The sequence below is a fragment of the Macaca fascicularis genome, chromosome 4, assembly GCF_037993035.2.
Source record: "Macaca fascicularis isolate 582-1 chromosome 4, T2T-MFA8v1.1".
In the NCBI taxonomy this organism is placed as follows: domain Eukaryota; kingdom Metazoa; phylum Chordata; class Mammalia; order Primates; family Cercopithecidae; genus Macaca; species Macaca fascicularis.
In genome coordinates this window covers 170590740-170599517 of record NC_088378.1, presented here as the reverse complement: position 1 = coordinate 170599517, position 8778 = coordinate 170590740, and positions in this window count along the sequence as shown.

The following is an 8778-nucleotide window of genomic DNA, read 5'->3' as shown; positions in this document are numbered from 1 at the left end:
TGAGCCATCACACCTGGCCCTTTTACCAATTTTTTAAGTGTACAATCAGCAGCATTAATTACATTCACAAATCTGTCCCTATATCCAGTTCCAAAATGTTTGCATCATCTCAAGCAGAAACCGTGCCTAATGGTTATTAAACAACGACTTCCCGTTCCTCCCTTTCCCTATCCCGCTCCTCCCTTTTCCTATCCCGCTCCTCCCTTTTCCTATCCCGCTCCTCCCTTTCCCTATCCCGCTCCTCCCTTTCCCTATCCCGCTCCTCCCTTTCCCTATCCCTGTCCTCCCTTTCCCTATCCCGCTCCTCTCTTTCCCTATCCCGCTCCTCCCTTTCCCTATCCCGCTCCTCCCTTTCCCTATCCCTGTCCTCCCTTTCCCTATCCCGCTCCTCTCTTTCCCTATCCCGCTCCTCCCTTTCCCTATCCCGCTCCTCCCTTTTCCTATCCTGCTCCTCTCTTTCCCATCCCGCTCCTCCCTTTTCCTATCCCGCTCCTCCCTTTCCCTATCCCTGTCCTCCCTTTCCCTATCCCGCTCCTCTCTTTCCCTATCCCGCTCCTCCCTTTCCCTATCCCGCTCCTCCCTTTCCCTATCCCGCTCCTCCCTTTTCCTATCCTGCTCCTCTCTTTCCCATCCCGCTCCTCCCTTTTCCTTTCCCGCTCCTCCCTTTCCCTATCCTGCTCCTCTCTTTCCCATCCCGCTCCTCCCTTTCCCTATCCCGCTCCTCCCTTTCCCTATCCCGCTCCTCCCTTTTCCTATCCCGCTCCTCCCTTTTCCTATCCCGCTCCTCCCTTTCCCTATCCCGCTCCTCCCTTTCCCTATCCCGCTCCTCCCTTTTCCTATCCTGCTCCTCTCTTTCCCATCCCGCTCCTCCCTTTTCCTATCCTGCTCCTCTCTTTCCCATCCCGCTCCTCCCTTTCCCTATCCCGCTCCTCCCTTTCCCTATCCTGCTCCTCTCTTTCCCATCCCGCTCCTCCCTTTTCCTATCCCGCTCCTCCCTTTCCCTATCCCTGTCCTCCCTTTCCCTATCCCGCTCCTCTCTTTCCCTATCCTGCTCCTCCCTTTCCCTATCCCGCTCCTCCCTTTCCCTATCCCGCTCCTCCCTTTTCCTATCCCGCTCCTCTCTTTCCCATCCCGCTCCTCCCTTTTCCTATCCCGCTCCTCCCTTTCCCTATCCTGCTCCTCTCTTTCCCATCCCGCTCCTCCCTTTCCCTATCCCGCTCCTCCCTTTCCCTATCCCGCTCCTCCCTTTTCCTATCCTGCTCCTCTCTTTCCCATCCCGCTCCTCCCTTTCCCTATCCCGCTCCTCCCTTTCCCTATCCTGCTCCTCTCTTTCCCATCCCTGTCCTCCCTTTCTCTATCCCGCTCCTCCCTTTCTCTATCCTGCTACCCTCCCTCATTGAATCTACTTTTTGTCTCTGCGAATTTGCCTATTCTAGGTGTTTCATGGAGGTGGAACTATACACTATGTGTCCTTTTGTGTCTGGCTTATTTCACCTAACATGATGTTCTCAAGGTGCATCCATGTTGTAGCATGCATCAGCGTGTCCTTCCTTTGTATGGTCGAATCATGTTCCGTTGTACTCATGTGCCACATTTTCTTTCTCCATGTATCTGTTGATGGACGCTTGGGTTGTTTTCACCTGTCAGCCATTGTGGATAGTGCTGTGTGGGCATGGGTAAGTATTTGTTCAAGGCCCTGCTTTCAATTCGTTTGGGTATATTCCTAAGAGCAGAATTGCTGGGTTATATGGTCATTGTTTAGTTTTTTGAGGGACCATCGAACTGTTTTCCACAGCAGCTGCACCATTTTACATTTCCACCAGCAAGTATGAGGGCTCTAATTTCCCTATATCCTCAGCAATACTTGTTTTCCACTTTTTATTGAACTTTTATTATAGTCATTTTAGTGGGTGTGAAGTGACATCTCCTTGGGGTTTGATCTGCATTTCCCTAGGAACTAATGATGCTGATTTTTCATGTCCTTATTGGCCATTCGTATATCTTCTTTGGAGAACTGTCTATTCAAAGTCTTTGCACATTTTAAAATTGGGTTGTATGTCTTTCTGTTGTTGAGTTGTGGACATTCTTTACATATTCTGGATGTTAAACCTTTATCAGATATATGATTTCTAAATATGTATTTCCCATTCCCCAGGTTGTCTTTTCACTTTCTTGCTAATGTCCTTGGATGATCGACAACTTTTCCAGAGCAGGTAAAATAGCTTTTCTCCCTCTCTCCCTCTCCCCATCCCTGGCCTCCTTGCTGCCTCCCTTCTTGTGAAGGCAGACAATTAAGGGACTGTGGGAAGGAAGGGGCTTTGATGTGCTGGGACACCGAGGGAAACCTTCTCAATCTGGCTTTCTCAAAGAGGCCCTTTCTTTCCTGAGGGTATCACCCTGCAGAACATAAAATTCCTCAGAGCGAGTTAATCAGTTCCCATCTACAGAGGCTACTTTCAAAGTAAATATCCCAGTCATCTCTGACTCCTGGGCAGAGTCCTAAGCTCTGCTCAGCCACATCTGCTTCTAGCATCCCATGTGTCAGGACGCCCACGTTCCGGGGCAGAAACTCCACCGTGCAATCAGAGCAAGGCTGCTTCTAAGACCTTCATCTCTCCGCTGCTTCATAATGGGGAAGAGATGTGCCTGAATGTTTCAAATTAAGACGGGGTGTGGGAACCTCGTCCTACAATGAAATGACGGGAACCTCAAAGCGGGGTCATCGCAAAGGATGCTGTTCATGTTTTCCATCTGAGTCCAAGCCTGAGCTTGGCGCTCTGCGGAGAGTAGTCCAGTTTCATTAATGGGGTCAGGGCCACTCCCACTCCCACAGCCCCTTCTCAGCTGGGGGAGTGCCCACACCTGCCAGCAGCCCTCCCCGTCTGTCAGCTGTCCCCAACTCCAGAGGTCCTGAGGGTGACAAGAACAGATTCATTCCCCAGGACTGTATCAGTGAAACTCGGCCAGGGCAGGGTCTTGTGCTTTAAAAAAAAAAAAAAAAAAAAAAAAAAATTTATTATGGAAAATTCTAAGCACATGCAAAAGAAAACCTCCAGATTCCCACAGTCAGCTTTAACAATTATCCACGCATGGCCAATCTTGTTTCAATTTTACCCCCAGCTTCTGCCCCCTGCTTAGTACCATTCTGAAGCAAATTCCAGGCCTCACAGAAGTTCAGTCATACAGGTTTCAGATTATATATCTAAAAGGCAAGGACTTATAAAGACCCAGATCCCTTGTCACATGTCAGCAATATTCACAATGATTCCTGATCATCATCCTGTATCCAGTCATGGCTCACATTTCCAAATGTCTCATCAGTATCTATTAATGATCCCATCTGTTTGTTTGTTTGAATCATGGATCCAAAAAAGATTCACGCACTGCATTTGGTCAATATGTTTCTGATAAGCTGTAGCTGCACTGGGTGTTAAATAAGCTGAATCTGGTGCTTGGGAGAGGGGGTGGCAGGTAGCCTGTTCTGGAGAGGTGGGCCTCATCACAGCAGGGGCCCCCGAAGTGGGTCTTCAGGAAATGTTTGCAGCAGGTGGTTCTCAGAGAAAAGTGTTAAGACGGAGGATGGAGCGGGGGTTGGGGGAAGTGTATGTGGGATATTTACTTTGTAGGATTTAACATTTTTATAGTGAGACTATATTTGTATATGTATGAAATTTAAAAGTGAATTTAAAAATAAAGACGAGAATAAAATGAAGACAGTGCATCAACCAGCTTGGCAGTTTCCGGAGACGTGGCTTGGAGACAGAGATGTACATGCAAGACACAACAGGAACGAGTAAGGCCCTGAGCAGAGAAGGCCAGGAGCTTCCTCCATCCTTTGTCTCTTCCTTGGGCCCGAGGGACAGCGGAGAGGAGCACTGGGTGTTCTTTGGTCCTTGGGCATGAGCTCCGCCCTCCTTCTTTTGCTAGACCTGTGGACATACCATTTTCTGTACGTAGATTTCAACCCTCCACCTTACCCTGCTGTGATTTTTAGGATCCTGCCCCCCATGGCTCACGAGATATTGGATGCAATTACAAGAATCAGATAGAGATGAAAAACTGCTAGCTCTGTTGAAAAATGCAGGACCAGCAGCCACAAGGGCCTTTTAAATAAAAAATAAAATAAAATAAAATAAAATAAAATTTTAAAAAACCCTGAAAAGGTCAAACTCCCTGTGAGCCTCAGACACAGTTCTAGTGCCATCCCTCACCCTGCTGGAGAGACTAAGGCAGGACCCCTGACCGGGCCTGAAGATGGGGAGCCCAGGAGAGGCAGCAGTGCGGTTGCCCTTACTTCCTTCTCCCAAATGAACCCGTTAAACAGAGGTTGCCATTCTCTGGGGAGGAGAGGGTGAGGGATGGAGAGAAGCCACAAGACTCCTCCCCAGTTTTTCCCCAGAGGACTGTAGTGGAAATTTCATTCCCTCTTAGAAAACCTAAGGAGGTGGGAAAAATGCTGCCTCTGGCTCACCCTCTGTGCCTCATTTAACTATAACTGGAAATGTCTTCCACTCTCCTGTGACTGAAAAGAGAAACAGTCTTTTAAACGCCTCATCCCAACCACCATGCTGCACCACCATACGGTTCTTTAGGGCTGACTAGGAAGTGCCTGTGTTCAGACTCTGCCCTTAGGGCTGGGATTTAGTGAGGAGAAAGAGCACAGACTTCAAGCTGAGTGACTGAATGTGTTTGGCCGCTGTGTGTCATTACGATAATATCCTAATGATGTAACCAGGAGGCCAGCAGAGAGCCCCCGGTTTAGATGTTCTCATCTGACTCAAAAGCTTCATTTCTAAGGCAAGTGGCCTCCAAATGAAAGATCCAGTGCTGTTCTGTTGCATGTGGACAGTGAATGCGAAATCTACAGCTGTGGAAATATGGATCCCATTGTACACAATTTTTTAAATAGGGTCTATTGTTTAAAGCAGTTTTAGGTTCACAACTTGAGGGGAGAGCACAGAGATTTCCCGTGCACCCCATGTCCCCCTCTCAGCCTTTCCGACCGTCGGCATCCCCACCCCGTGAGATGTGACTTACAATGGATGAACCTTCACTGATGAATCATTATCGCTCAGAGCACACGGTGTGCATTCCAGCTCAGTCTTGGAGTTATATTTAATACATTCTATGGTTTGAGGAAATGCCCAATGACATTATCCGCCACCGTAGTAGCACACAGAGCAGTCTCACCACCCTAAAGATACTCTGTGTTCCAGCTACTCATCCCTCCCTCTCCTCGACCCCATTATCAAAAGACAAAATCACCACAAATGTAGTTCCAAGATCGAATTCGCTTTTGTTTGTGATTCTAGAATGGGGCAACATCGCTTTCTGTAAAGTAGAATGGGTGCTCCAATGGGATGAGCAGGAGCAGTTAGTTTTTTTTTGTTGTTGTTTGTTTGTTTGTTGTTTTGTGACGGAGTTTCACTCTTGTTGCCCAGGCTGGAGTGCAATGGTGCAATCTTGGCTCACTGCAACCTCCGCCTCTGAGGTTCCAGCGATTCTCATGCCTCAGCCTCCTGAGTAGCTGGGATTATAGGCATCCACCACTACGCCCGGCTAATTTTCATATTTTTGGTAGAGACAGGATTTCACCATGTTGGCCAGGTTGGTCTCAAACTCCTGACCACAGCTGATCTGCCCACCTCGGCGTCCCAAAGTGTTGGGACTATAGGCGTGAGCCACTGTGCCCAGCCCGAGGTGGTTAGCTCTACAGGCAGAAAAGGCCTGAAGAAAGCAGAGATGGGACAAAAAAGCAGATTGGGTGCTTCTAAGTTACTTTCCTTCTAGGGTTAAAACAGAGGGGACTTCCTTATTACGAGGATTCAGGTTGACTGTAATATGCTGGGTTTTTTGGGAAAACCGACCTGTTTCAAAGTTGAGCCTGATTATGTGGCACTGAGCACAAGGGACTCCATTCTGGCTTGGTGTGGTCTGCTGGGGCCTAGCTTGGTCCAAACCAATGGCCTCCTGTAAAATGTATTTACCATCCACCGGCTTTTCAGGTCCTTGGGTTTGACTCCTCTTTCCAGGCCTGGGCATCTTTTATGTCTTCCAGACCACTGGGGCTCTAGAGTTTCTATCTTTAGGCCTGGAGAGTTTTCTGAGAATTTCCATTCCCAAGGCTGCCCCTCACTTAGCCTGCAACAGTATCCCCTTTCTTTGTCTCATTAGCTGCCATTGTAAGCTAATTTATTCATGTAAATCAAGGAATCAAAAAAAAAAAAAAAAAAAAAACCAAACATACCAACTGAGTCATGGGAGAGCAGAGAAATAAAAGTATATGGTAATGTTATGGTAATAGCATTTTGATTATTCAAAGAGCATTATTTTTCCCCAAGGCTATGAACAAAGCTTGTTGATTTACATGATGGGTAGTACTCTGTCAGAATATAGTTATTTATTTTAATTTTATAATTGCAACTTCTAGAGTTAAGTCATCTTAAGGCACAATTACAGAGGAATAACAATTAGTTAGTTGAAATATGTGACTAGTATAAAATTACCAGTTTTAAAATCAGTAAAACATATGACGATCTTTCTTAACTTATACAAATGAAGACTGAAAGGTTGTGTTATCTTGGCCAATGACCCAGTTGCAAAAGTAGAGGGTAATTCAACCTCATGCAATTCCCCAGTTCAAGCTGTGATGATGGATGTCCACTACACTTATTTTATGTTGACATAGAGTGGTTAACCTAAGCACAAATGTTTGATAATAACAGTGTATGTAGCAGGCCTGGACATATGAGGCTTGTTCACTATTTCAGAATTAACTTTTGCAGTGATAAAAGCCAGGGACGTGCAGAGAGAAGAAGGAGAAGCAGAAGGAGAAAGAGGAGAAGACAAGGAAAAATTCTTGGCATAAATTGTTCATCAACAGACGATTTTCATTAAAACAAGGCTAGGATCAACTCTGGAAAGCTTGATAAATCCCTGATAAGGTGCCCAGATGTTCTAATGAACTTTGTTGGAAGTTTTGCCATTTCAAGTTTATACGTTTTGCCCAAAGGCCAATGATTGGGATGGCCTCAGCATCTGATACTGATTCTTCAAAGCAGCGCCCCCTCCTTGCCCTGGGACACTGAGTGCCTGCTGGAGAGGCTGCAAATTGGATCAGCCTAATAGAAACTGCAGTCAGGCCTGGAAGCAATATTCAGGCTCACTTTTCCAGGAATAGTGTTCCAAGAAAGAAAGAATTCTTGGGATCTTTCCGCTGCCTGACAGTGATGAGTATGTTTTTCCAGACAGACTATAGGCTGCCTTCTAAGACCCCCAATACATTTTCAAGTATGCTTCTTGAAAGCCTGAACACAGAAGATTCACTCAAAACCCAATTTATCCACAGTTCTTTGGTTGATCTCAAGCAGGGTCTCTCTCCTCGAGGAACTTACAGTCCTATAGAGACATATGCCAACTGACAAAGACCATGACGTGGCCAAAGCACAACAAGGCTGTTCTCTTTCTAAGGCTCCAAGACTCTCAGCCTAAAGCTCCCATGTGGGGCTCGATAGTTCCTGACACCCAGGACTCTGTTCCCCTGTCTTACACGCGCGTGGGCCACTAGATCTACTGGATTCATTTCACCAAAGAAAGATTCACCATCAGTTGTTCATCCCAATCTGATCGCTTACATTTTGTAAAATTTACAAAAGGGAAGAAGGAAATGGACTTGGAGAACATAACCAGATATCAGTCACCTGAGCTACAAAATGATTTTTTAAAAACTTGGCTCTCATTTGGAATCCAGTTCAAAATATAAGACCAAAGAAATTCTGTTGTCCTACAAAAGGGCATCAAGGTTCATAAATGAATTTGGAGATATTTTACTTCAAATAAAAGCATGTTCTGTCTTTAAAAAAAAAAAAAAAACCAATCAGCCTTCACTTGAAGTTACTACAAAAAAAAAAAAAAAAAAAAGGAATATATAAATAGCAGGATTGGCTGGTCTAGCCCATTGTTCTTAATGCCATATTGCTGTTGCATTCATTTCATACAGTCATAGACTGTTAGCTCTGAAAGGAAGCTTAGCCCCAGAATGGCAAACTACTTTCATTAAAAAAGCCAATAGCAGTGGGTTGGTGGTGGCTGCCTGGAGCTCAGGGTTGAAAAGGAGTCTGAGTTCACGTCAGAGCCCAGGGATGTGATCAACGGATGATGTCTGCCATGCACATGGACTTGGGGAGGGAGGGCACGCCTCATAGGTGCCAGCCTTCTTTTCTTATGGATAAGAAACTGGATGCCCGGAAGCCATTGACATACAATAAACCTAGTGTGTGTTCCTGGCAGAGCTTAAAGGAGAACACCGTGTTTCCCCCCCACATAGAGGAGCACACACCGCAAAGGAGGAGCTGAGTCAACCAGGGGAGCCAGCAGCTGGCAGAGAGGACATGCATATGGATCAGCCCCGGTTGTACACACCACACCGTGCACTGGGGAGCTGTTATGGCCCCAGCCCAGTTTCCTGTCCGCTGGAGGCCTTTGCTTGGTGGTGGGTGGGGACTGGAGAGCAGGACTTGACCGAGCAGAGAATGAGGGGAGGGATGTGCCCGGCATATGGGAGAAGAAGTATTCCTTGCACGACTGGCAGCGATTAGTCACACTTGGTTCTAGCCATGCTTCCAAGCCTGGCTTATCTTTAACACCCAGTCTCCCTCAAGACAAACAATGTAAAGGAGAGAAAAACACTTTGGGGTCATTTAGAATTACTTGCGTCACAGATCCAATGAAAAAGGCAGCCATCGAGGCGCAGAGCAGGGAGAGGAAGCTGGATGCCAG